The sequence below is a fragment of the Siphateles boraxobius genome, unplaced genomic scaffold (assembly GCF_051911475.1).
Source record: "Siphateles boraxobius isolate OS27281-9 unplaced genomic scaffold, OSU_SipBor_1 6, whole genome shotgun sequence".
NCBI classification, from domain to species: Eukaryota; Metazoa; Chordata; class Actinopteri; order Cypriniformes; family Leuciscidae; genus Siphateles; species Siphateles boraxobius.
The window spans coordinates 729,936-756,827 of record NW_027509186.1 but is presented as its reverse complement, the minus strand read 5'-3'; the positions used below and the strand labels follow the sequence as shown (position 1 = coordinate 756,827).

The 26,892-nt window shown below is 41.5% G+C and overlaps 17 non-coding genes across 17 annotated transcripts; all 17 read right to left on the bottom strand.

The window, feature by feature from the left end:
* Positions 1-11,586: 11,586 nt before the first annotated feature.
* On the bottom strand, positions 11,587-11,660 carry trnat-agu (transfer RNA threonine (anticodon AGU)). Its single transcript has one exon. It is a non-coding gene; the product is annotated as a tRNA-Thr (tRNA).
* A 734-nt stretch (positions 11,661-12,394) lies between these two features.
* Positions 12,395-12,468, bottom strand: trnat-ugu (transfer RNA threonine (anticodon UGU)). Its single transcript has one exon. It is a non-coding gene; the product is annotated as a tRNA-Thr (tRNA).
* A 136-nt stretch (positions 12,469-12,604) lies between these two features.
* On the bottom strand, positions 12,605-12,693 carry trnar-ucu (transfer RNA arginine (anticodon UCU)). The gene is given in 2 exon segments: positions 12,605-12,640; positions 12,657-12,693. It is a non-coding gene; the product is annotated as a tRNA-Arg (tRNA).
* Positions 12,694-12,832: 139 nt separating this feature from the next.
* trnat-ugu (transfer RNA threonine (anticodon UGU)) lies at positions 12,833-12,906 on the bottom strand. The gene has a single exon. It is a non-coding gene; the product is annotated as a tRNA-Thr (tRNA).
* An 831-nt stretch (positions 12,907-13,737) lies between these two features.
* trnat-cgu (transfer RNA threonine (anticodon CGU)) lies at positions 13,738-13,811 on the bottom strand. The gene has a single exon. It is a non-coding gene; the product is annotated as a tRNA-Thr (tRNA).
* Positions 13,812-14,520: 709 nt separating this feature from the next.
* On the bottom strand, positions 14,521-14,594 carry trnat-agu (transfer RNA threonine (anticodon AGU)). Its single transcript has one exon. It is a non-coding gene; the product is annotated as a tRNA-Thr (tRNA).
* A 536-nt stretch (positions 14,595-15,130) lies between these two features.
* On the bottom strand, positions 15,131-15,219 carry trnar-ucu (transfer RNA arginine (anticodon UCU)). Its single transcript is given in 2 exon segments — positions 15,131-15,166; positions 15,183-15,219. It is a non-coding gene; the product is annotated as a tRNA-Arg (tRNA).
* A 6,043-nt stretch (positions 15,220-21,262) lies between these two features.
* trnar-ucu (transfer RNA arginine (anticodon UCU)) lies at positions 21,263-21,351 on the bottom strand. The gene is given in 2 exon segments: positions 21,263-21,298; positions 21,315-21,351. It is a non-coding gene; the product is annotated as a tRNA-Arg (tRNA).
* Positions 21,352-21,508: 157 nt separating this feature from the next.
* trnat-agu (transfer RNA threonine (anticodon AGU)) lies at positions 21,509-21,582 on the bottom strand. Its single transcript has one exon. It is a non-coding gene; the product is annotated as a tRNA-Thr (tRNA).
* A 1,630-nt stretch (positions 21,583-23,212) lies between these two features.
* trnat-agu (transfer RNA threonine (anticodon AGU)) lies at positions 23,213-23,286 on the bottom strand. Its single transcript has one exon. It is a non-coding gene; the product is annotated as a tRNA-Thr (tRNA).
* Positions 23,287-24,033: 747 nt separating this feature from the next.
* trnat-cgu (transfer RNA threonine (anticodon CGU)) lies at positions 24,034-24,107 on the bottom strand. Its single transcript has one exon. It is a non-coding gene; the product is annotated as a tRNA-Thr (tRNA).
* Positions 24,108-24,243: 136 nt separating this feature from the next.
* Positions 24,244-24,332, bottom strand: trnar-ucu (transfer RNA arginine (anticodon UCU)). The gene is given in 2 exon segments: positions 24,244-24,279; positions 24,296-24,332. It is a non-coding gene; the product is annotated as a tRNA-Arg (tRNA).
* Positions 24,333-24,471: 139 nt separating this feature from the next.
* Positions 24,472-24,545, bottom strand: trnat-ugu (transfer RNA threonine (anticodon UGU)). The gene has a single exon. It is a non-coding gene; the product is annotated as a tRNA-Thr (tRNA).
* An 830-nt stretch (positions 24,546-25,375) lies between these two features.
* Positions 25,376-25,449, bottom strand: trnat-cgu (transfer RNA threonine (anticodon CGU)). Its single transcript has one exon. It is a non-coding gene; the product is annotated as a tRNA-Thr (tRNA).
* Positions 25,450-25,585: 136 nt separating this feature from the next.
* Positions 25,586-25,674, bottom strand: trnar-ucu (transfer RNA arginine (anticodon UCU)). Its single transcript is given in 2 exon segments — positions 25,586-25,621; positions 25,638-25,674. It is a non-coding gene; the product is annotated as a tRNA-Arg (tRNA).
* Positions 25,675-25,813: 139 nt separating this feature from the next.
* Positions 25,814-25,887, bottom strand: trnat-ugu (transfer RNA threonine (anticodon UGU)). Its single transcript has one exon. It is a non-coding gene; the product is annotated as a tRNA-Thr (tRNA).
* An 830-nt stretch (positions 25,888-26,717) lies between these two features.
* On the bottom strand, positions 26,718-26,791 carry trnat-cgu (transfer RNA threonine (anticodon CGU)). The gene has a single exon. It is a non-coding gene; the product is annotated as a tRNA-Thr (tRNA).
* Between the last annotated feature and the right edge of the window lie 101 nt (positions 26,792-26,892).

Here is a 26,892-nt window from a genome sequence, read left to right as displayed (position 1 = left end):
TGTTAAAAAGAAGAACAATCCCGGAAAAACCGGGACGGGTGGCAACACTAGCTACAACAGTTTCACACCGATTTCAATATCCTAACTATAATTAGCCTATTGCCCAATCATATTTCGGCTATCATGAGATATCATGTTACAGTTATAGCCTATAGGCTGTGAACTAACATGAACAAACAATGAACAGCTGTATTTTTATTAACTAACATTAACAAATACAGTAACAAATGTATCGCTCATGGTTAGTTCATGTTAGTCATTAACTAATGTTAACTAATGAATCTTGTCTGAATTGTTCCGTGAACACAGCATGCTATAAGCCAACTTCCTATAATAACAGCCAAATAGTCACAAATCTCAAGTTAAGTATTAAATCAACCATGCATAATCAACTACGACACACTCACACACATATTGCATATCAGTGTCAAATGCATAATTTACACCACGTCTGGTGCAACTTACGAAGAGTAATAAAACCAACTGTCCTACTCACGTTCTAAATACAGCTGAAGTCGACGTTTTTGGGATTGGAATCTCATGAGTTTCTCTTTCCATTCGTTTCTGAATAGGCAAAACCGAGCACGTCGCGTCGCTATAACTTTACCGAGATGCTGCGGTCAGAGCGGCTCAGCGGGAAACCCCTTTTTTGTAAACAATCAGTCAAACTTCCGGGAGTTTTTTTTTATAAGATTAGCCTATAAGTCAAACATTGCACTTAAATACACATCAATAAATATATAAATACTGCACGTAAATTATTATTATTATTATTAAAATAATTTATTAAATGCAAATTGGATGGAGGGGTGGCACAGGAGCTCTCTAGGCGGGCCCGGCCCCCTAAGGCCCGCCCATAGCGCCGGCCTTGCTAGGAGGAGGAGTCAGGAAGCTAGCCAAGTGTCAATATATATATTTTATATTTGTAAATAATTGTATATATATTATAATTGTAAATATCGTGTGTGCTTTTTTTTAAGAAATCATTTTTATTGATAGTAGTTTTGTTCGATATAACTTAACCGTTAGCCCCCCAACAAAAAAAATGTCTGGAAAAAAATCCCATCAAGCCATGTCAGATACTGACTGGATTGCAAGGCTAAAAAAGTTTGCCAGCACAGGAGTTTGGCCATCAAATGAGGGATGTTGAGTGAATGGATATTTTTAAGGTGTGAAATGTTCCTCTCTTAATTCTAGCATGAACTGAATTGCAGTGCTTTGTCAACATTACTGCATTTCTGGATAAACTTGCCAGAGGGTTAAAGACTCTAGCTTCAGAGTCAAAGGTTAGGTTTGTCAGAAGTGGGACTCCAACCCACGCCTACAGGGGAGACTGGGACTTGAACGCCAGCTGCCGAAGGATAGTCCGTCAAAATGGGGATAATGTTGAACAATGTTGAACGCCACAGCCAATCACGTCGACGCGCTATAACATTTGCAGCCAATTAGAGAGCGCCATTCTCGACATTATAACATTTGCAGCCAATCAGAGAGCGCCATTCTTGACTTTTTCCTTATCATTTTCGACATTTGACCAATCAGAGTACAAGGAAATGTCGATGGCACGTTTACGCTTAGCACTGCTAGGAGGAGGAGTCAGGAAGCTAGCCGAGTGTCAATCAAGTTGCCGAACTGAGCCGAAGGTGTACGAAGTAATGACATATCCTGAGGGGCGTGTCAGAGGTCAAAAAGTTCAGACGTCGAGCATCACTGTCACGGAGGTCAGGCATCATCATTTTAACGGAGGACTGCGAAACTTATTTTTCGGTAACTTTAACTTTATTTTCGGACAATGTAATTCTATATTTGTATATAATTGTATATATTATAATTGTAAATATCATGTGTGCTTTTTTTAAAGAAATAATTTGTATTATAGTAGTTTTGTTCAAAACGATATAACCTAACCGTTAGCCCCCCAACAAAAAAATGTCTGGAAAAAAATCCCATAAAGCCATGTCAGATACTGACTGGATTGCAAGGCTAAAAAAGTTTGCCAGCACAGGAGTTTGGCCATCAAATGAGGGTAACAGGCCAGCTCCTCGACAGAAAAAGTGGCATGACGTGTACCAAAGGGTGAGTGTGCTTTTGTCACCTTTGCATGATGTAATAATTGTAATCCTAATCATTTAATTCAATGTCATCATTATTTATAGATATGTATGTAGATAATGTTGCAGGTATTTGAGATTTATGTTTATTTATGTAAAAAAAAAAAACCTTTTTTTTTTGCACTGGGAGATTCAGAGATTTGAGGCAGTGGGGGTGGGGATGTTGAGTGAATGGATGTTTTTTTGAAGGTGTGAAATGTTCCTCTCTTGTTCTTTTAAAGGAGGATACAAACTTTACTCACTCTTTATCTCTAATTTTACAGTTTGTATCTCCCCTTCAAAGAACATGAATAAAAATAAATGACAGACTACAATAAATTAATGTGGCATTCATACTGATAAGTTAGAAATGCATGTATTCTATGTTATATGTGTGATAATGTTTACAGATTGAAAGATGTCCGATGCAGTCTCGCGGCCAGACAACCTTGCTCGGAGCGGTCCCAAAGTGCATATGTGGTTTTCACACTCAAAAGGTAACAATGTAAAGATGTAACTTGTATTTTTTTTAAATATGTATAATTTACTGAACAAATTCTTCTCGTTCAACAATTATTGTAGCCTATGTATTTTTGTGGTTGTCTTAAGCAGGCCACAGCCTCTACTGGACAAGCACCAAGGGTTGTTGAACAACGGTCTGCCGCTACTGGACCAGCACAGGAGGTCATGGCGCAGAGTCAGCGTCAGCTCCCACCCCAGCCTACTTCTAAAATTATACCAAGTTTGTCAAAGGTAATAACATTTTTTTTATATATATATAATTGCAGTTTTAATATACGTTTAGTATAAAGGTTTTAGTTCAGTGGAAATGGCTGGTATGTTTTTACACCTACCTGCCAGCTGTGACACCTTGTACAGGGGCGGCTGTAGTCTGCTTATTGGTCAGTTTCACTGTCTCAGGTTGGTTTAGATCAAGTAAAATGGTGAAAGAACAATGTAACCTATGTGATCTCTCTTTCTTCTCTGGGCTCTGCTCTTGCATTCTCCTCTTCCTCTCTAATTGGGCTTTGCCATTATGGGTTAAAGGACACTCGCGTCCTTCATGGCATCTCTCTTGATTTTTCCAACTGGCTACTGAAGCTACGTCTTTCATTCTGTATTTCTCAGGTAACATTCCACTTATGCACAATTAATTATACACGTATTATTAATTAAGTCATCATGAATCTGCTTTGTTGCCATTTCAAGGGTAACCTTCATTACTGTTAATAAACGCTTTCTCTTACAAACTATGTGCAAACTATTTTTGATTTTAAGTCATTTTTAAAAGGTACTTGTTAAATTACTATATACTCACATTCTAGCAATACCTTCCCACACATTTTTCTATTCTAATGGTGCTTATTTCAATCTGTATAAGTAGTAGAGTGTGGTAATACACAGACAAAAAAATAAGTTAAAGAAAGAAAGCAGGTCCTTTAGTTATATAATGAATGATAGGATCAATAGATATTTTCTCATTTTACATTTTATTATATTTTTGGCCAATGTGCTGTTACAATTCAATTTGTCTTTTCATTGAAATTGTTTTGCCCTTTTTTAGTTTACCAAACCAAGATTTGGTGGGTCCCACATTGCTGCTGCAAAGCCAAATCTGAGTGTGGCTAGGAGACCATCTCAGGCTGTTGACCAACCCAGCGCAGCAGTGTCCAGTGCCCCTACACCAAGCCCCACTGTCTCTGTAAGTACTGGCATAATCCACATTGCATTCTAAGACAAATTCCACATCTGTGCACTTTTTAGAAACTTGCATTCTAAGATACATTCCACATCTGTGCACTTTTTAGAAACATATTTTGTATTCCAGGAAACATCTCAGGCTGTTGACCAACCCAGCGCAGCAGTGTCCAGTGCCCCTACACCAAGCACCACTGTCTCTGTAAGTACTGGCATAATCCACATTGCATTCTAAGACACATTCCACATCTGTGCACTTTTTAGAAATATATTTTGTATGCAGGAAATCTTATCATAATGAATTAAGAGCAATAATATACAGTTTTCACACAATATGCAGTCAGTGAACACATTTCCACAATGCTTACATTTTCTTAACAGACAAGCTATACCTCCCAACAAAATTATGGATTGTTTTTGTAGTATTTACAAATGTTAACACACACCACCCCACAATAGCAAAAACAATATTCCAAACCTTAGATACAGTATAAAAACCTCGGCTTCTTCAATGATATCAGTTCAAAAACAATATATCTCAGCTGATAATAAACAAACAATTGAATAATTGACACACACCTGATTTATGTTGGGTAAATTGGGCCAACCATAGCTGATTCCAGTCTGGCTTAGACTCAGTGGCAGGGGTTATTTTTTCTGTTACATTGACACTTATACATTAAAAGGAGGACTTTGAGGAGTGATGTTTTTGGAAACAGAAAAAGACAAACACTGTAATGTCTGGACGAGGAAGAGTTAGAGCAAGGGGCCCAGGGAGAAGAGCAGGCCCAGTGAGAGGTGCAGTGAGAGATGCAGTGAGAGATGCAGTGAGATGTGCAGTGAGATGTGCAGTGAGATGTGCAGTGAGAGATGCAGTGAGATGTGCAGTGAGAGATGCAGTGAGATGTGCAGTGAGAGATGCAGTGAGATGTGCAGTGAGAGGTGCAGTGAGAGGTGCAGTGAGAGGTGCAGTGAGATGTGCAGTGAGATGTGCAGTGAGATGTGCAGTGAGAGGTGCAGTGAGAGGTGCAGTGAGATGTGCAGTGAGAGGTGCAGTGAGAGGTGCAGTGAGAGGTGCAGTGAGATGTGCAGTGAGATGTGCAGTGAGATGTGCAGTGAGAGGTGCAGTGAGATGTGCAGATAGAGGTGCAGTGAGATGTGCAGTGAGATGTGCAGTGAGAGGTGCAGTGAGAGGTGCAGTGAGAGATGAGAGGTGCAGTGAGAGGAGCAGGGCCAGGGAGAAGAGCAGGCCTAAGGCTGCAAGAACTTCCAAAGGCTTCCAAAGGCTGCAAGAACAGTAGTCAGTGATGAAATTCGTGCCACTCTCATTGACCATGTAATCAACCACGGCCTTTCGCTAAGAGAGGCTGGTAAACAGTAAAGGGAAAAAAACTGATTTGCTTTTTACTGGAATACTGTACATGTGGACATACAGTTCCCAACCAATAAATTTAGTGTAAAAATGGTGGATTGCATGTTTTGTATGCAAATACCTGTAAAACTGAAATACAAAAGTCTATGAAGTTTTTGTAATACAATAGCCAGTATTTTGAAACCCTAGTACTTTGATTGACTGCATGTACCTTGTGAAGTGAAAACAAGTGTTATTCTTTGACAGAATAATTTCATTCTGAGTCAGATTTCCAGTGTTTTGGTAAAGTTAGTGTGTGCAGAGAAAGATGTGTTCTATTTTGAAATGAAGAGTTAGTATATATTTACAGTTTTTTTCAATTGTTTACACGCAATTTTGAAAACCTCTACCTCCACCTCTTCCTCTACCTTCTTCTCCACTTCGTCTACCTCCTTCTCCTCTTCCTCTACCTCCTTCTCCTCTTCATCTACCTCCTTCACCTCTTCCTCTACCTCCTTCTCCTCTTCCTCTACCTCCTTCTCCTCTTCCTCTACCTCCTTCTCCTCTTCATCTACCTCCTTCATCTCTTCCTCTACCTCCTTCTCCTCTTCCTCTACCTCCTTCTCCTCTTCATCTACCTCCTTCTCCTCTTCCTCTACCTCCTTCTCCTCTTCCTCTACCTCCTTCTCCTCTTCCTCTACCTCCTTCTCCTCTTCATCTACCTCCTTCTCCTCTTCCTCTACCTCCTTCTCCTCTTCATCTACCTCCTCTTCCTCTACCTCCTTCTCCTCTTCCTCTACCTCCTTCTCCTCTTCCTCTACCTCCTTCTCCTCTTCATCTACCTCCTTCTCCTCTTCCTCTACCTCCTTCTCCTCTTCCTCCACCTCCTTCTCCTCTTCATCTACCTCCTTCTCCTCTTCCTCTACCTCCTTCTCCTCTTCCTCTACCTCCTTCTCCTCTTCATCTACCTCCTTCTCCTCTTCCTCTACCTCCTTCTCCTCTTCATCTACCTCCTTCTCCTCTTCCTCTACCTCCTTCTCCTCTTCCTCTACCTCCTTCATCTCCTCTTTAAGCCCCCCTCTTATTCTCACTCTTCTTCTTCTTCTTCTTCTAGCTCCTTCCATTTTTGTTGAAGACAGGTGAACTCACCTGCTGCCTTTTATAGCACTCCTGAGTGATGCGTTTTCAAATTAGCACATGTGTGCTTCCACGCCTGATGGATGTGCATATCCAATTCATTCATTAGTGTGGTCAATGGCAATCCGGGGCTTTGTAATGACAAGGAAGTAACCTCACAATCCTTATCTGTGTCTAAGGTGTGAAAATGTGTGTAGAGTTTTACAAATCACTGTGTGTAATGTTTTGCTAAAAGGGTAAAACAGACATTGTGTGTAATGTTGTGCAAATCTGTGGAGGGGTTTTGCTCATTGGAGTAGAATTTTGCAAATTGCGTGGAAATTTTTATTTTAGTGTGTAAACAATCATAAAAATCTGTAACAAAATGTGTTATTGAGAAGAAAATTATCCATTTGGCCAATTGTGTTTTGTTGGTGTGAGTCTGTGTTAAGAGTTTAGGAAAAAGTATCTGAAGTATGGGTAAGCGCTTGTTAGCAATTGAAAAAAACTGTAAATACTTTTGAAAACAGATTCAAATAAGCGGCGATCCTAAATTGCAATATTATTTCCCACTATTACTGTTTTTGACTGTATTTTAATCATATTTCAAAAACAAAAAGAATCTTACTGAACATAGACCTTTAAACAGTATTGTATAATTCCATCTAGGATTAGTTAAAATTATTGGACAGTTATGACTGTTTCTTTCTCTTGTTATATATGCAACATATATTATATTTCATTGCATGTTGTCTCGGTAAGTAATTTCAAATTTTATTGGTCCAAAATAATTGAATTTGCATATTAACTGTCACAACTCAGTAGTCACACAAATTAGTGCTAGCAGCTGACACAATTCTGAAAACTATTGGAACAAATGTATACATTTTATTCTATAACCTTAAGTACGTTTTTGACATCCAATATTTTCTATTTTATATGAGGGTAGTCTTGGATAGATAAAGCGGTAATTAAATAAACGACATGCTAGACTAAATGTTTTGTCTTTTTCCTTCACAGACTACTCCTTCGGGGGCATTACTGCAAGATGCATCTGCAGTTCGACTGCATCGTTTGTGGTCGGACACTTTGCCACCAGAGGATCACAGGTGGATTGCCAGCAGGCTTTTTAAAATGGGGCCCAAGGGAAAACCAGAGCTTCGAGACAACCTACAGCTCTGGTATTACCCACCACAGCCAGCACTTATTTACAACCAGGCTCCAGCTCCAGACAGATTTTTTTGTCATGCTCTGTTGCTGTGGATGCCGTACAAGCTTTGGAAGATCAAGGCTCTCTGTCCCAATTCTGCCTGCGGGCAGCATCAGCTGACTGGAGGCGGTCTGCACAAAAGGGCACGGCAGGTTCTGGACATCGATAGGATGTACAACATGGTCACAGAAACCCTCATCTGTACCAAGTGTAAAGCCTCGCATGTGTCCTGGAGTCAGACTGTCCTGCAACAGCTGGATCTGGGCCATCGCTCTGAATTTCGAGTCATCCTCACGCGGAAGTAAGTACACTTTAATTCCACATCCAGTTGATAGCCCATCATCACATATGTTTGCAAATACTTTACAAATCAATTACGTAAAATATATGAATGTGTGGATTTTGCTTTTCCTAAGGTATGCCTGTGATATGAGAGTCATTCGGCTCCTGCGTGAGCGTGGCCTAGGCAACAGTCCCACGCGGGTCATCAAACAGCTGCGTGAGAACCACAGTGAGGAGTGGCTCCAGCGTATGGCCCGGTCCACCACCCAATGTGTGGACTTCCTCAAACGACCCGGGGTGTTGCAAATACAATTCCAGGAACCCCCAGAGCCTACAGTGGTCCCAAGTTGCAAGTGGCTGCTCACCGTGTACAGCCAAGACATCCTGACAAGGCTGGATGAAATCCATGCAAGGATAACATCTACGTATGGTTCAGTCTTGAAGATGGATTCTACTAAAAAGGTTAGCAGGGGATTTTTGTTAATTTATGGTGTTTACTGTTATATCATTATCAGAGCATGAGTATCATATTCTAGATGGTGTGATGTTTCATTGCATTGCATGCTTCCTGTCATCTACTGCAGATCACTAAGAAGCTGGCTGGGACGGCAAGGGGAACGGGACTCTGGCTTACCTCTGTTGGCAATGAGTTTGGTCAGGTGCTCATGAGTGTGCTGACAGCACAGGAAGGAGCAGGACTGGACATGATGGTCGATGGTCTGGTGAAAAGGTACCAGCAGGCTAGTGTGGATCCACCTGCTGTTTTGTACGTGGACTGTGGCTGCTGCACTGATGTTGGTGAGACCAAGCTGAAAACCAGATTCAGAGGGTGGCCTGATCTCATGATTCGGTTGGACATCTGGCATTTTATGCGCAGGATTGCCATGGGGTGTACAACTGATGCCCATCAGCTGTATCCCATCTTCATGTCACGGCTGTCAGCGTGCATTTTTGAGTGGGATGCGGCTGATGTTTCTATACTTCGCAAAGCAAAGAGAGAGCTGTTGATATCCCAGGGTTGGCCTGCGCTGACAGATGAAGATGTCAACAAGCATCTTACCAGGAATGAGCTGGCACTCCATTGCCGGAGGAGGACCTGTGGAGAGGAGACTACCATCCTTCTCCTTGAGCGGCTGCTTACAGAGCTCCTGAGCAGCAAGGGCAAAGACTCCCTGGGTGTTCCTCTCCTGGACCGAGAAAGGATGGAGCACATCTGGAATGTCCAGAAGAAGCATGTGAAATGCATTCAAGACCCCCCTGGTGTTGTGCTCTATACAGAGACAGGGAGCCTAAACAAGGGAGGCGTGCTTCTGAAGACCTACAGATGTGCCAGAGGCTCCACTTCTCTCGAGTCCTTTCATTTACACCTGAACCGTTTCATCCCAGGTATTGTCTTTGTCACACACACTGTGCATGTGTAAAGAAAGAGCATTAAGTGTTTTTGTGTGTTCCTTTAACACCTCCTAAACACTGTTGTGTCTATTTACAGGGACCAGTGCAAACAGTCTGAACTTTCAGATTTATCTGCTGGAGGGTCTACACCGGTGGAACCAGGACCGGGAGGCTGCTTCCCTGTCATCGGAGCCATCAGCTTTGCGCAGCTACACAGGAGAACTTGTTCACTGTGTAAACGGCAATTATGAAAAGCTGTTTGGCAGGAAAGTGGTCCCCACGTTTTGTCCCCCTGCATGTTACACCGGTGAGAATTATTTTATATATTTTTTATTTTATCAACTTGCAATTTCTGTGTAACCTCCGTCTATATGTCAGATTTAACCCTATAGAGTCGATTGTATCATAATTGATATGCAAGTTTCTAAAGGACTCTAAATGATCAACATGATCAAAAATTTTTAGGAAACCTGGCCTCTGTCGTCTGATTGATTATAGTCTTTTAGTATAATTGTAAAAGTGTCCACCTTCAGCTCGTGCTTCACGTTTCTTTTCATTGTGAAACCTTTACTGATTTTATAAAGTAATTGTAAGAATAACTTTTATATTGTTACTAATATTTAATGACTAGTTACTAGACTGAAGCAGCTTGGGTTCACTTGATTAGAAAATCATGTTACATGTAAATATCAAAATGATCATCAGACTTTTCTCTCAATCATCATTGTATTGCATTTCATTTCATGTTTTGCCCACATAATTAAACGTGTTGGGCCTCTAAATAAAACTGTTTTGTTTTTTTTCTCCTTGACGATGAGCTCTATATTCTCACACTATATGAGCTACTACAAAAGCCTAATGTATCAAATATGATACACAACATTCTATTTAATTTCCGTTTGTTTATTGTTTTTATTTCAGGTGAGCTCATTGGAGTGCAGTATCTGTTCCAGCAGACTGGTCAGGCACTGCAGGACATGAATCCTGACTCTGAGCAGACAGCAGAGCTCATTGAGGACCTCAGTGTGGAGGAGCGAGATGAAGATGAGGGCTTCTGTGACATCAGCCAGGATCACACAATAGCAGATCCGGAGGCTGTTCTGTCACCACCCTCTTCCACACTGACACTGGGTTCTTCCACCCTGGTCACCAGCAGTGCCACACCTGTACTGGGCTCCACATCCCCTTCACTGATCCCTGACCCCAAACTTGTCCTCACACAGTCTCCTTCATCACCTGGACCCTCAGGGACTGCTGTCACACCTGTTCCGTCTGAAACATCTGTTTCAACTCTCCCTTCAGAGCCAGAGGATGCTGGTCAGGATGTTGATGAAGAAGAGACGGTAAATAATACTCTTTTGTATGTCTTTCAAATTAACTAGAATAATTATGATGAATTAACATCCAGTGCTTTAAATACAGACTTTCCACATATTTTACATTTAAAAGTACAGCCTAAATTCATTTGTAAGCTGCAAATACACATCAAGTCAAGTCATCTTTATTTATTTGGTGCTTTGTAAAATGTCAAGAATGGCGCTCTCTGCTTTGTACTATACAGTGCTTTACGGTGATAAACAGGAAAATAACACAATCAGTTATGGAATTATGCATTAGACAGATGTGATGTAATAATTGTATTGCATGTTTGTGTTTTTTAATAGGCTGTTGACTACCAAAATATCCCGGGTTATCAACATGTGGACCAGCTGGCAGAATATCTGGTGGATCTCCGGGACCACACAGCCCTCAGCCTGACCAACCAGGAAGCCAACACCATAATTGCTCTTTGGCAGAACCTGGATGACCGGGACAAGGAACGGGTGGTGTATGACAGTCGATGCCGAAAGAGACTGCTGAGTGGACGCTTCAAGGTCCCGAAGAAGCCCACTCACCCTGGTGTAGAGAGCACCACCAGATGTGTGCTGGGTGCAAGCAGCGCACCTGCTCAGTGGCCTGACTGTTGCCGTCTGGTGGAGACCATCTTCATCAGACTTTGCACTGTCCACCCAAGCCCCAAAAGAAAAGGCAAGGGAGCCCTGTCAAGATGGTCTCTGATCCTGCAAGACTATCGCAGGATAAGGCAGCTTGTACTGGGCAACAGCTTGGTGATGGGAGGAACATCCATGCAGCTGGTGGAGGTTAACCAGAACACCCTGATTCTCCACACACAGGACAGCACAGCCTGACCTTCCAAAGGTGGTATGGCATCCACAAGACATCCACAAGACAAGCCGGTGTGTGAAAAAATGCTCTGGAGTGGGGGCCTTGTATCGATACGTTTTTATTTATTAATTACCCATATGACAAACCCACAACCTTTGAATATCTCCATTCACAATCTAGAAGTCCAATGCGCTATCCATTGCGCCACAGAGCCACAAAAGACAAGCTTTAAGCTTTCACATCAGAGAAGGTTAAATGACTACTCTTAGAAGCCACAGATTAGGCACTGCTGGGATTCGAACCCAGGATCTCCTGTTTACTAGACAGGCGCTTTGACCAACTAAGCCACAGCGCCAGTTACTGTCACTGGTTCGATGCTTTTGTATACAAAGTCTAAAAGAAGAGAATAGCTGATTACATCATGAATAGGTCCCTTTGAAGTTACAGGATTATTTCCAAAACCTGAAAGGTGTGCAGGCTTCTGTTGAGGGACAAGGGAATATCTCAAGCCATTTATTTCTGGATCGAAACTCTCAGTACTCGTGTCTCAAATGTTTCGGGAACCTCCAGTTACGATACATCTAAATGCTGTTTCAGCTTGGAGAAATGGAAAGCGTGTTTTTTTTTCTTCTTTTTTTCTAGGTAGGTGGCCAACAATAGGTTGTTGCAGCTTTTGGCCTAGGCCAGTGGATTTCAACCTATTCTTATTTAAATAGGTGACTTAAGCTAATTAGTAGAGTACTCTGTGATCTGAGTTGGGTGTGTCCAATAAGGGAAATAAGCAGAACGTGAAGGGTATGCTTCTGAAGTAGTTTGTGGATTCAAGTTTTAAGCATATGTCTGACTCACAGAGACATCAGAGCAAAAGAGGCCACTGACTATTCTGGTGGGACTCACAACCAGGGAATTTCTCCATTCGCATCCTAGAAGTCCAAAGTTCTATCCATTGTACCATAAAATGACACACTTCAGGGAAGTGTTGCATGCGCAGCACTTCTTAGTTTTTCCAGTTTTGTGCAGGTAAACACAGTTCGTCATGCAAAGACTTTCATATGTGAAAAGGTTAAGCACTCCCATATCCTGTGCCAAAGGCACTGCTGGGATTTGAACCCAGGATCTCCTGTTTACAAGACAGGCGCTTTGACCAGCTAAGCCACAGCGCCAGATACTGTGAATTTTGTTGGTAAAACAAGTCTAAAAGAGGTACCACATCAGGAAAACAGCTGATCACGTCATGAACGAGGTCCCTTAGAGGTAAGAGGATTGTTTCCAAAACATCTGAGCAATAGAGGGTATGCACGACTCTGGTGGGACTCAAACCCACAACCTTTGAATATCTCCATTCACAATCTAGAAGTCCAATGCGCTATCCATTGCGCCACAGAGCCACAAAAGACGAACTTTAAGACGCTATGGCATGCACATCACTTCTTAGATTTCCTCATTTTGTGCAGATGCACACTGTTCAGCATGCAAAGATTTACATATGTAAAAGATTAAGTGAGTGGTGCCCACATCCTGTGGAATAGGCACTGCTGGGATTCGAACCCAGGATCTCCTGTTTACAAGACAGGCGCTTTGACCAACTAAGCCACAGCGCCACTTGCTGAACTCTCTACAATGTGTTGGCATAAAAGGTCTAAAAGAGGTAGCAGGTCAGGAAAATAGCTGATTACATCATGAAAGAGGTTAGGGGATTATTTCCAAAACCCGAGGGGCATGCAGGGCTCTGTTGAAGAAAGAGGGAATATCTGAAACTCTCAATACTTGTGTCTGAAATGTTTTTGGAACCTCCAGATACAGTACATCTAAATTCTGTCTCAGCTGGGAGAAATGGAAAGCAATCTCTGCTATGCTTTCAGCTGATCTGAAAGACAAAATCCAGAAAGATTTTCATGAATTATATATTCATATTTGTAAAGACTGTTTTGAATACATCCAGAGGCTGGATCTCAACAATAGGAAGTAGCAGATTCTGGCCTAAGCCAGTGGTTTTCAAACCATTCTCGAAACCTCCCAGACGCTATACATTTTCGTTATCTTCCTTATTTCAACAGAGTTAATTGAGCTACTTAGTAGAGTACTCAATGATCTGACGTGGGTGTGTCCAATAAGGGAGATGAGCAGAATGTGAAGGGTAGGCTTCTGAAGTAGTTTGTGGACCCCAGTTTTAAACATATGTCTGACTCACAGAGACATCAGAGCAAAAGAGGCCACTGACTATTCTGGTGGGACTCACAACCAGGGAATTTCTCCATTCGCATCCTAGAAGTCCAAAGTTCTATCCATTGTACCATAAAATGACACACTTCAGGGAAGTGTTGCATGCGCAGCACTTCTTAAGTTTTTCCAGTTTTGTGCAGGTAAACACAGTTCGTCATGCAAAGACTTTCATATGTGAAAAGGTTAAGCACTCCCATATCCTGTGCCAAAGGCACTGCTGGGATTTGAACCCAGGATCTCCTGTTTACGAGACAGGCGCTTTGACCAGCTAAGCCACAGCGCCAGGTACTGTGGAATTTGTTGGTAAAACAAGTCTAAAAGAGGTACCACATCAGGAAAACAGCTGATCACGTCATGAACGAGGTCCCTTAGAGGTAAGAGGATTGTTTCCAAAACACGAGGTCCTTTCACGCCTCAAGGGAATGTCTGAACTCATTTAATTTTGGCTCTACACTCTCGATAGTAATGCCTAAAATGTTTCCTGAGCCTTCTTCTGATATGAAAGGGCAAAATCCAGAAAGATATCCATGTATTATTCTTCATATATTTAAAGACTTTGTTTGTACAAATATCCATAGGCTTGACCATATCAATCGGTAGTAGCAGATTTCAGGCCTAAGCCAGGAGCTTGCAAACCATTCTTGAAGCGCATCTGCACCACATATATATATATTTTTTTTATTATCTCTCTCATTTAATACAGGTGAATCAAATAATTGATTGATAAGTAACGTACTGGACGATCTGACTTGGGTGTGCTCAATAAGGAAAAGAAGAAAAATGTGCTGCGTAGGCTTCTGAAAAAGTTGGAAAACCCCAGCTTTAAGCAAATGTCAGTCTGGTAAAGACGTATGTGCAAAGGGACACCATTCGTGACTCTGGTGGGACCCAAAAAACGGCACACTTTTTAAAACCTTCATTTGCAACCGAGAAGTCCAGATTGTCTTTCACATCAGAGATGATTGAATGACTACTCTTAGAAGCCACAGATAAGACACTGCTGGGATTCGAACACAGGATCTCCTGTTTACTAGACAGGCACTTTAACCAACTAAGCCACAGCGCCAGTTACTGTCACTGGTTCGATGCTTTTGTATACAAAGTCTAAAAGAGGTAGCATGTCAGGAGAATAGCTGATTACATCATGAATAGGTCCCTTTGAAGTTACAGGATTATTTCCAAAACCTGAAAGGTGTGCAGGCTTCTGTTGAGGGACAAGGGAATATCTCAAGCCATTTATTTCTGGATCGAAACTCTCAGTACTCGTGTCTCAAATGTTTCGGGAACCTCCAGTTACGATACATCTAAATGCTGTTTCAGCTTGGAGAAATGGAAGGTGTGTTTTTTTTCTTCTTTTTTTCTAGGTAGGTGGCCAACAATAGGTTGTTGCAGATTTTGGCCTAGGCCAGTGGATTTCAACCTATTCTTATTTAAATAGGTGACTTAAGTTAATTAGTAGAGTACTCTGTGATCTGAGTTGGGTGTGTCCAATAAGGGAAATAAGCAGAACGTGAAGGGTATGCTTCTGAAGTAGTTTGTGGATTCAAGTTTTAAGCATATGCCTGTCCAACACAAAGACATCTGAGCAATAGAGGGTATGCACGACTCTGGTGGGACTCGAACCCACAACCTTTGAATACCTCCATTCACAATCTAGAAGTCCAATGCGCTATCCATTGCGCCACAGAGCCACAAAAGACAAGCTTTAAGACGCTATTCGATGCACATCACTTCTTAGATTTCCTCATTTTGTGCAGATGCACACTGTTCAGCATGCAAAGATTTACATATGTAAAAGATTAAGTGAGCGGTGCCCACATCCTGTGGCATAAGCACTGCTGGGATTCGAATCAATGATCTCCTGTTTACTAGACAGGCGCTTTGACCAACTAAGCAACAGCGCCAGTTACTGTCGTTGGTTCGATGCTTTTGTATACAAAGTCTAAAAGAGGTAGCATGTCAGGAGAATAGCTGATTACATCATGAATAGGTCCCTTTGAAGTTACAGGATTATTTCCAAAACCTGAAAGGTGTGCAGGCTTCTGTTGAGGGATAAGGGTGTTGTGAACTTTTTCTTTGTAGAAAAGTTAGAAGCTCAGACCAGGAGACGGTGGAAGTTTTCCAAGCAGAAGTTCTTTATTGATTGTCGGTAGCTGCAGTCATTCCAACATCGTCTAAATTAAAGTAACTTTACATGGTATATTATAGGCATTTTAAGAGGAGGGACTTCTGGAGGTGGAGACAAATTCAAACAAAGCATGCAAATGTAGTACGAACACACCCTACTCTGAGGGCATTACCAATCCAATGGAATCAGGATAACTATTCAAATGCTGATAGTGGCCAGGAACTCTGGTTCCAAGAGCCATCCCAGAGCCATTAAAGAAAGTCTCAGTGATCAGACTCATTTAACTTACAATGGAGAAAACAGGATTTGCCAGATTCTCTTGCTGGAAACTGTTTCACAGCTGATATCATTTACCATCCTAACCTGAAATGCTAACTTCAACAAACAGAACTTTCTCAGTTTATATATGATAGTATTAGAAGTTAGATTAAACCTTTTAATAAACTTGTATTCCTTCAATTCCCCCTTTGGGAGTTCTAAATTACTCCCACACTATATACAAATTTAAACAATTAAAAATTCATTCTTGCAACTTGTGATAGTTACAGGCACATAAGGCATGTTCTGTGTTTATTTTTCTGTAATTGCATGTTGACACATAAACAAAACATGCAATTAGGGTCCGTGAGTCTTTTCTGGTTGGAACTGTGATTTTCTCGTGATCAATCAAGTTTCTGAACCATGAAGAATTATCTTCAGTCATCTTGGTGTAATTTTGCTGAAAGATCAAGAATGTCTTGTTGGACCACCATGTTTGTGCACAAGTGAGTCCTGGAATGCAGTCATCTTCGGATGTGACATGCACACTTTCTTTCCAGCAAACAAGGCATTTGTGACATATTCATCAGCTCTAAGAATATGTTGTTTCTGGAGTCCGGACTTTGTGCGATCTTCATGATGTGTAGTAGTAGGACAATCTTGATCATGTCGATGTATGACTGAAGGTTTCGTAGTCTCTGCGTTGTGTATTTATTTTTTCTTTTTCTTTTCTCTATCCTTTTGTGATAGTTGGCTCGGGAGTGGGTCTAGTTGTTTCTTGAGGTTATGTCTTCATACGCAGACGAGGAGGTCGGTGCATATGGGTCTCGGTTCAGCCATCAAGTGTTATCTGCACAGAGGAAGAGAGAAAACAAAAGACAGGAGAGCAGTATTTGTTCAAACACTAGGGTTGTAAACTTTTCCGAGTCTGCTATTGTTGTTCCTTCTTCCCTATTTCTTAATTATGACACCTAAAGAACGCAGTGAGATGAGGATGGATTAATGGATGGGAAGGCCTATGAGGGATTCTTCACCGAAGGGTTGGCCACCGACGCCTGTTGCAATCGGTTCTTTCCTCGGCTCCCCACTGGTTCGTGTCCTATGCTATCCCTGTTGGAGCAGGAACAACCTTACAGTGTGACACATGAGTCCAGGTTTTCTTTCCCTGACATAATACTGCAGCAGCTGTAATCAACATCACTTGATATGGTCACACTTAGGCTCTAATGGCTTGTTTTTGAATGACTTTATCATAACCCATTGACCTGGGATGATAGTGTGTCCACCTTCTGGTGGAGTCTGCCAACACGACTCAACTCTCTCTCTGGCACTCTGTACTGCCTTTGTGAGGTTTTCACAGTAAGTGATAAGGGCATCTGAGGCAATGTGTACATCAGCATTTCTAAGATCAATCACACCTGGCATCTGCATTGGGGGTCCAGTAATAATCTCATGAGGGCTCAGTCCTACTGATCTGTTAGGTGAGGCTCTTATACTACACAGTACTGCTGGCAACGCTTCAACCCATGGTACTCCTTCCTGATGCATTTTGCTTAGCCTGATTTTGATTGTTCTGTTTGCACGTTCAACCTGACACCAAAATCATGAATTACCCCAAAAGCATATCTGGAATCTGTGTAGATATTAGCAACCGATCCTGAAGCTAGCGTGCATGCTCTTGTTAGGGCTACTAGTTCTGCAGCTTGAGCTGAAAAATGATCTGGAAGACGTCCTGAAGCTAACACTTCCGTGGTGGACGTTACTGCATAACCTGCTCGTCTGTTACCTTTTTCTTTTACTTCACTCATAGGTGTATATGTAAGCGTAACACAATCGTGCGTAATTTCTCCTTCATCCTCTAACAAAACTTCAGTCATAGCAGACAGCATACATGAGGACGGATTTGTGACAGGTGCACGCTGTAAGACAATATTTGGCATTATTGTGGACACTGCATGAGGGCTTTTTTTACGTTTACAGTCTGACCTAACACACTTAATGATGAAAGGTCTGTGCTGTAAAATAACATTTAAGGCTGTGAGTCTACTTAACTTGGTGTTCCCCAAAGGAAGGGTGAGACAGTCACTTTCCTTTTGTTCTATTAAACAAAAATAAGTCTTTCATCTTTGTTGAAAGTTACTGGGGAAATTAAGCACTCACAGCCCAAATGGTTAACACATCAACAAGCTGCCCAACGAGTTTAATGACGAGGGGACGGGCTGCTTCAGAGTAGCAAGCAGACTGAGTAGGAGCTGAGTAACATTGTTAACTTGTTTAAAGTTCTTTTTGTTTTTCCTACACTCCTTTCCCCAATGTCCATGTTTACCACAGTAATAACAACTGCTGCCCTCTCTCTTAGGACATTTGCGTTTCTGTTGATTCTCTGTGTTGACCTTAAAGGATGCTGCTGCAATTTTTACTCTTGCCTTGACATCAGAATCTGTTTCCCAAGTAGTTAACCTCTCCAAGTTGTTTTGTATGGTTCTAGTGGACCATGCTAAGTCTAAGAAAGGCAATGCTTTTCTATGTTCTGACAACAGACCATCAAACCATGTGCGAACTAGGGGACCATTATCTTCTAACACCTTCTCTGAAGTGTCAGCTATACCACTGTACGCTGCTGCTGACTGGCAAAATCTTTGAGTGTACTCACTAACAGTTTCACCCTTCTTCTGTAAACAACTAGTGATCTTCGACCAGTCAATTTTGGGTCCAACAATGTTCTTCAACGCTTTCAGAACTCCCTCTCTCAATTCATCTTTTCTGGCATGTTGTAGTTCAGAAGTAACAGCAGACTCAAAACTGTTGAATTCAGATTCAGTTAGAATTTGTGACATCAGCTGTGTGACTTCTGCCAACGACATGTCGTAAAGACGCATTTTACTGATCAATGCCCTTCTAAAATCAGAAAAATCTGTGCGTACTGAAGGTAAGCTTTGGGATAGTCTTTCTATGTCTCTAGGTCCGAGTGCTTTGGCAACAGTTTGGTTTTGGACAACAGAAGAGTTGGGAGGAACACTTTCAGTTCCCTCAATTCCCTGAGATCTTCTTGCAACACATACCTTTACTGAATCTACAGGCTTATCAGTCAGGATAAGTTTCATCTGACTGTTGGTCTTCTGAGTCACATTTGGTTGAGGCCTTGTTATGGCCCACCTTAGTGTGCATTTGTTTGTTCTGTTCTTTTAATTTATCAATACACCTAGTTTGTTCTTGTGCAATGGATAAGCTATATTCTCTATGGCAACAGATTATGCCTTTCATGTTTTTCTTTCTGATACATGCACCTAACACCTTCTTGCATTCTTCAATAGACCAAACTTTGTCTGGATCAATACCAAATTTCTTTGTCAAATCCAATCTAACTGACTCAGTCATTATGGAATCCATTTTCTCTCCTAACAATGACTTGAACTCACTGTCTGTCCATAAAGGGCTAGCTAGTCAATTTTTCTCAGTTGATGGAACTAGCCTAGCATTTCTTCTAACCATTTTGTGGATTTCTTTTGTTACCACACAATCAAAAAATAAACTTCTCTGATCAACAGAGGGTATACTTGTTAACACAGATCAAATCTTGTTAAACTTCCTTGTTACCAACACATCACAAACTATTAGCATGTTACGCTAATCTTCCCTAATAGAAAAATGCAAAGGATCTTTCACCTTCTTAACTTTTAGAGGATAAAACAAACAAAAACACTAAATCTTCTCTGATCAAAAGAGGCTACACTCGATAACACAGTTAACCTTCCTTACCCAGAGCAAAGGGTAACACAGAAAATATTAGCACGTTACGCTAATCTTCTCTAAAAGGAAATGCAAAGGATCTTTCACCTTCCTAACTTTAAGAGGATAAACACATCCCTGTTTGAACAGAGGTTCACCAATATTGACACGTAATGTTAACCTTCCCTAACTTTAGAGGATACATTCTCTAGCAATGTAGAGGCTATACTTTCATCTTGAAAATAAACTTTTAAAGGGTAACTTTGTTAGCCAGACACTGCAGCTGTCTGATAACTGTTCTCTGACGGCGCAGAGATTTGTACTGGTCTTCAGTGGTTCTTTGAATAGAGTGAAACTCACCAAATCGTTGTTTGTACGGAAAGGATTCCGTCTGGAACTCAGCCAAAAAAAGTTTGTTCTTTGTTGAGCTTTGAAGTTTCAGGAGTCAGTTCTGGAACTCAGTCTTTGTTGAGTGGAGATTTCAGTTCTGGAACTCAGTCTTTGTTGAGTGGAGATTTCAGTTCTGGAACTCAGTCTTTGTTGAGTGGAGATTTCAGTTCTGGAACTCAGTCTTTGTTGAGTGGAGATTTCAGTTCTGTATTCAGGTAAGATTCTCTCTGGAATGCAGTCAGATCTTTGAGCTTGAATTCCAATCTGGATTCAGGTGGAGTTAATTCTATCCGGGTCACGGCACCATCTGTAGTGATCTTTTTCTTTGTAGAAAAGTTAGAAGCTCAGACCAGGAGAGGGTGGAAGTTTTCCAAGCAGAAGTTCTTTATTGCTTGTCGGTAGCTGCAGTCATTCCAACATCGTCTAAATTAAAGTAACTTTACATGGTATATTATAGGCATTTTAAGAGGAGGGACTTCTGGAGGTGGAGATAAATTCAAACAAAGCATGCAAATGTAGTACGAACACACCCTACTCTGAGGGCATTACCAATCCAATGGAATCAGCATAACTATTCAAATGCTGATAGTGGCCAGGAACTCTGGTTCCAAGAGCCATCTCAGAGCCATTAAAGAAAGTCTCAGTGATCAGACTCATTTAACTTACAATGGAGAAAACAGGATTTGCCAGATTCTCTTGCTGGAAACTGTTTCACAGCTGATATCATTTACCATCCTAACCTGAAATGCTAACTTCAACAAACAGAACTTTCTCAGTTTATATATGATAGTATTAGAAGTTAGATTAAACCTTTTAATAAACTTGTATTCCTTCAAGGGACAAGGGAATATCTCAAGCCATTTATTTCTGGATCGAAACTCTCAGTACTCGTGTCTCAAATGTTTCGGGAACCTCTAGTTACGATACATCTAAATGCTGTTTCAGCTTTGAAAAATGGAAAGCGTGTTTTTTTTTCTTCTTTTTTTTCTAGGTAGGTGGCCAACAATAGGTTGTTGCAGATTTTGGCCTAGGCCAGTGGATTTCAACCTATTCTTATTTAAATAGGTGACTTAAGTTAATTAGTAGATGACTCTGTGATCTGAGTTGGGTGTGTCCAATAAGGGAAATAAGCAGAACGTGAAGGGTATGCTTCTGAAGTAGTTTGTGGATTCAAGTTTTAAGCATATGCTTGTCCAACACAAAGACATCTGAGCAAAAGAGGGTATGCACGACTCTGGTGGGACTCGAACCCACAACCTTTGAATATCTCCATTCACAATCTAGAAGTCCAATGCGCTATCCATTGCGCCACAGAGCCACAAAAGACAAGCTTTAAGACGCTATTGCATGCACATCACTTCTTAGATTTCCACATTTTGTGCAGATGCACACTGTTCAGCATGCAAAGATTTACATATGTAAAAGATTAAGTGAGCGGTGCCCACATCCACTGGCATAGGCACATCCACTGGCATAGGCACTGCTGGGATTCGAACCCAGGATCTCCTGTTTACTAGACAGGCGCTTTGACCAACTAAGCCACAGCGCCACTTGCTGAACCTTCTACAATGTGTTGCTATAAAAAGTCTAAAAGAGGTAGCAGGTCAGGAAAATAGCTGATTACATCATGAAAGAGGTTAGGGGATTATTTCCAAAACCCGAGGGGCATTCAGGGCTCTGTTGAAGAAAGAGGGAATATCTGAAACTGTCAATACGTGTTTCTGAAATGTTTTTGGAACCTCCAGTTACAATACATCTAAACTCTGTCTCAGCTAGGAGAAATGGAAAGCAATCTCTGCTATGCTTTCAGCTGATCTGAAAGACAAAATCCAGAAAGCTTTTCATGAATTATATATTCATATTTGTAAAGACTGTTTTGAATACATCCAGAGGCTGGATCTCAACAATAGGAAGTAGCAGATTCTGGCTTAAGCCAGTGGTTTTCAAAACATTCTCGAAACCTCCCAGACGCTATACATTTTTGTTATTTACCTTATTTCAAAAGGGTTAATTGAGCTACTTAGTAGAGTACTCTATGATCTGACGTGGGTGTGTCCAATAAGGGAAAAGAGCAGAATGTGAAGGGTAGGCTTCTGAAGTAGTTTGTGGACCCCAGTTTTAAACATATGTCTGACTCACAGAGACATCAGAGCAAAAGAGGCCACTGACTATTCTGGTGGGACTCAAAACCACAACCAGGGAATTTCTCCATTCGCATCCCAGAAGTCCAAAGTTCTATCCATTGTACCATAAAATGACACACTTCAGGGAAGTATTGCATGCGCAGCACTTCTTAGTTTTTCCAGTTTTGTGCAGGTAAACACAGTTCGTCATGCAAAGACTTTCATATGTGAAAAGGTTAAGCACTCCCATATCCTGTGCCAAAGGCACTGCTGGGATTTGAACCCAGGATCTCCTGTTTACGAGACAGGCGCTTTGACCAGCTAAGCCACAGATCAGTGAAATTTGTTGGTAAAACAAGTCTAAAAGAGGTAGCACATCAGGAAAACAGCTGATCACGTCATGAAAGAGGTCCCTTAGAGGTAAGAGGATTGTTTCCAAAACACGAGGGCCTTTCACGCCTCAAGGGAATGTCTGAACTCATTTAATTTTGGCTCTACACTCTCGATAGTCATGCCTAAAATGTTTCCTGAGCCTTCTTCTGATATGAAATGGCAAAATCCAGAAAGTTATCCATGTATTATTCTTCATATATGTAAAGACTTTGTTTGTACAAATATCCATAGGCTTGACCATATCAATGGGTAGTAGCAGATTTCAGGCCTAAGCCAGGAGCTTGCAAACCATTCTTGAAGCGCATCTGCACCACATATATATATATTTTTTATTATCTCTCTCATTTAATACAGGTGAATCAAATAATTGATTGATAATTAACGTACTCGACGATCTGACTTGGGTGTGCTCAATAAGGAAAAGAAGAAAAATGTGTTGCGTAGGCTTCTGAAAAAGTTGGAAAACCCCAGCTTTAAGCAAATGTCAGTCTGGTAAAGACGTCTGTGCAAAGGGACACCATTCGTGACTCTGGTGGGACCCAAAAAACGACAACCTTTTTAAAACCTTCATTTGCAACCGAGAAGTCCAGATTGTCTTTCCTGCCAAGACTTTCACGTCAGAGAAGGAGAAGGTTAAATGACTACTCTTAGAAGCCACAGATTAGGCACTGCTGGGATTCGAACCCAGGATCTCCTGTTTACTAGACAGGCGCTTTGACCAACTAAGCCACAGCGCCAGTTACTTTCACTGGTTCGATGCTTTTGTATACAAAGTCTAAAAGAGGTAGCATGTCAGGAGAATAGCTGATTACATCATGAATAGGTCCCTTTGAAGTTACAGGATTATTTCCAAAACCTGAAAGGTGTGCAGGCTTCTGTTGAGGGACAAGGGAATATCTCAAGCCATTTATTTCTGGATCGAAACTCTCAGTACTCGTGTCTCAAATGTTTCGGGAACCTCCAGTTACGATACATCTAAATGCTGTTTCAGCTTGGTGAAATGGAAAGCGTGTTTTTTTTTCTTCTTTTTCTTCGAGGTAGGTGGCCAACAATAGGTTGTTGCAGATTTTGGCCTAGGCCAGTGGATTTCAACCTATTCTTCTTTAAATAGGTGACTTAAGTTAATTAGTAGAGTACTCTGTGATCTGAGTTGGGTGTGTCCAAAGAGGGAAATAAGCAGAACGTGAAGGGTATGCTTCTGAAGTAGTTTGTGGATTCAAGTTTTAAGCATATGTCTGACTCACAGAGACATCAGAGCAAAAGAGGCCACTGACTATTCTGGTGGGACTCACAACCAGGGAATTTCTCCATTCGCATCCTAGAAGTCCAAAGTTGTATCCATTGTACCATAAAATGACACACTTCAGGGAAGTGTTGCATGCGCAGCACTTCTTAGTTCTTCCAGTTTTGTGCAGGTAAACACAGTTCGTCATGCAAAGACTTTCATATGTGAAAAGGTTAAGCACTCCCATATCCTGTGCCAAAGACACTGCTGGGATTTGAACCCAGGATCTCCTGTTTACGAGACAGGCGCTTTGACCAGCTAAGCCACAGCGCCAGATACTGTGAAATTTGTTGGTAAAACAAGTCTAAAAGAGGTACCACATCAGGAAAACAGCTGATCACGTCATGAACGAGGTCCCTTAGAGGTAAGAGGATTGTTTCCAAAACATCTGAGCAATAGAGGGTATGCACGACTCTGGTGGGACTCGAACCCACAAACTTTGAATATCTCCATTCACAACCTAGAAGTCCAATGCGCTATCCATTGCGCCACAGAGCCACAAAAGACAAGCTTTAAGACGCTATTGCATCCACATCACTTCTTAGATTTCCACATTTTGTGCAGATGCACACTGTTCAGCATGCAAAGATTTACATATGTAAAAGATTAAGTGAGTGGTGCCCACATCCTGTGGCATAGGCACTGCTGGGATTCAAACCCAGGATCTCCTGTTTACAAGACAGGCGCTTTGACCAACTAAGCCACAGCGCCACTTGCTGAACCTTCTACAATGTGTTGCTATAAAAAGTCTAAAAGAGGTAGCAGGTCAGGAAAATAGCTGATTACATCATGAAAGAGGTTAGGGGATTATTTCCAAAACCCGAGGGGCATTCAGGGCTCTGTTGAAGAAAGAGGGAATATCTGAAACTCTCAATACGTGTTTCTGAAAGGTTTTTGGAACCTCCAGTTACAATACATCTAAACTCTGTCTCAGCTAGGAGAAATGGAAAGCAATCTCTGCTATGCTTTCAGCTGATCTGAAAGACAAAATCCAGAAAGCTTTTCATGAATTATATATTCATATTTGTAAAGACTGTTTTGAATACATCCAAAGCCTGGATCTCAACAATAGGAAGTAGCAGATTCTGGCCTAAGCCAGTGGTTTTCAAACCATTCTCGAAACCTCCCAGACGCTATACATTTTCGTTATTTACCTTATTTCAAAAGGGTTAATTGAGCTACTTAGTAGAGTACTCTATGATCTGACGTGGGTGTGTCCAATAAGGGAGATGAGCAGAATGTGAAGGGTAGGCTTCTGAAGTAGTTTGTGGACCCCAGTTTTAAACATATGTCTGACTCACAGAGACATCAGAGCAAAAGAGGCCACTGACTATTCTGGTGGGACTCACAACCAGGGAATTTCTCCATTCGCATCCTAGAAGTCCAAAGTTGTATCCATTGTACCATAAAATGACACACTTCAGGGAAGTGTTGCATGCGCAGCACTTCTTAGTTTTTCCAGTTTTGTGCAGGTAAACACAGTTCGTCATGCAATGACTTTCATATGTGAAAAGGTTAAGCACTCCCATATCCTGTGCCAAAGACACTGCTGGGATTTGAACCCAGGATCTCCTGTTTACGAGACAGGCGCTTTGACCAGCTAAGCCACAGCGCCAGATACTGTGAAAATTGTTGGTAAAACAAGTCTAAAAGAGGTACCACATCAGGAAAACAGCTGATCACGTCATGAACGAGGTCCCTTAGAGGTAAGAGGATTGTTTCCAAAACATCTGAGCAATAGAGGGTATGCACGACTCTGGTGGGACTCGAACCCACAAACTTTGAATATCTCCATTCACAACCTAGAAGTCCAATGCGCTATCCATTGCGCCACAGAGCCACAAAAGACAAGCTTTAAGACGCTATTGCATCCACATCACTTCTTAGATTTCCACATTTTGTGCAGATGCACACTGTTCAGCATGCAAAGATTTACATATGTAAAAGATTAAGTGAGTGGTGCCCACATCCTGTGGCATAGGCACTGCTGGGATTCGAACCCAGGATCTCCTGTTTACAAGACAGGCGCTTTGACCAACTAAGCCACAGCGCCACTTGCTGAACCTTCTACAATGTGTTGCTATAAAAAGTCTAAAAGAGGTAGCAGGTCAGGAAAATAGCTGATTACATCATGAAAGAGGTTAGGGGATTATTTCCAAAACCCGAGGGGCATTCAGGGCTCTGTTGAAGAAAGAGGGAATATCTGAAACTCTCAATACGTGTTTCTGAAAGGTTTTTGGAACCTCCAGTTACAATACATCTAAATTCTGTCTCAGCTAGGAGAAATGGAAAGCAATCTCTGCTATGCTTTCAGCTGATCTGAAAGACAAAATCCAGAAAGCTTTTCATGAATTATATATTCATATTTGTAAAGACTGTTTTGAATACATCCAAAGGCTGGATCTCAACAATAGGAAGTAGCAGATTCTGGCCTAAGCCAGTGGTTTTCAAACCATTCTCGAAACCTCCCAGACGCTATACATTTTCGTTATTTACCTTATTTCAAAAGGGTTAATTGAGCTACTTAGTAGAGTACTCTATGATCTGACGTGGGTGTGTCCAATAAGGGAGATGAGCAGAATGTGAAGGGTAGGCTTCTGAAGTAGTTTGTGGACCCCAGTTTTAAACATATGTCTGACTCACAGAGACATCAGAGCAAAAGAGGCCACTGACTATTCTGGTGGGACTCACAACCAGGGAATTTCTCCATTCGCATCCTAGAAGTCCAAAGTTCTATCCATTGTACCATAAAATGACACACTTCAGGGAAGTGTTGCATGCGCAGCACTTCTTAGTTTTTCCAGTTTTGTGCAGGTAAACACAGTTCGTCATGCAAAGACTTTCATATGTGAAAAGGTTAAGCACTCCCATATCCTGTGCCAAAGACACTGCTGGGATTTGAACCCAGGATCTCCTGTTTACGAGACAGGCGCTTTGACCAGCTAAGCCACAGCGCCAGATACTGTGAAATTTGTTGGTAAAACAAGTCTAAAAGAGGTACCACATCAGGAAAACAGCTGATCACGTCATGAACGAGGTCCCTTAGAGGTAAGAGGAT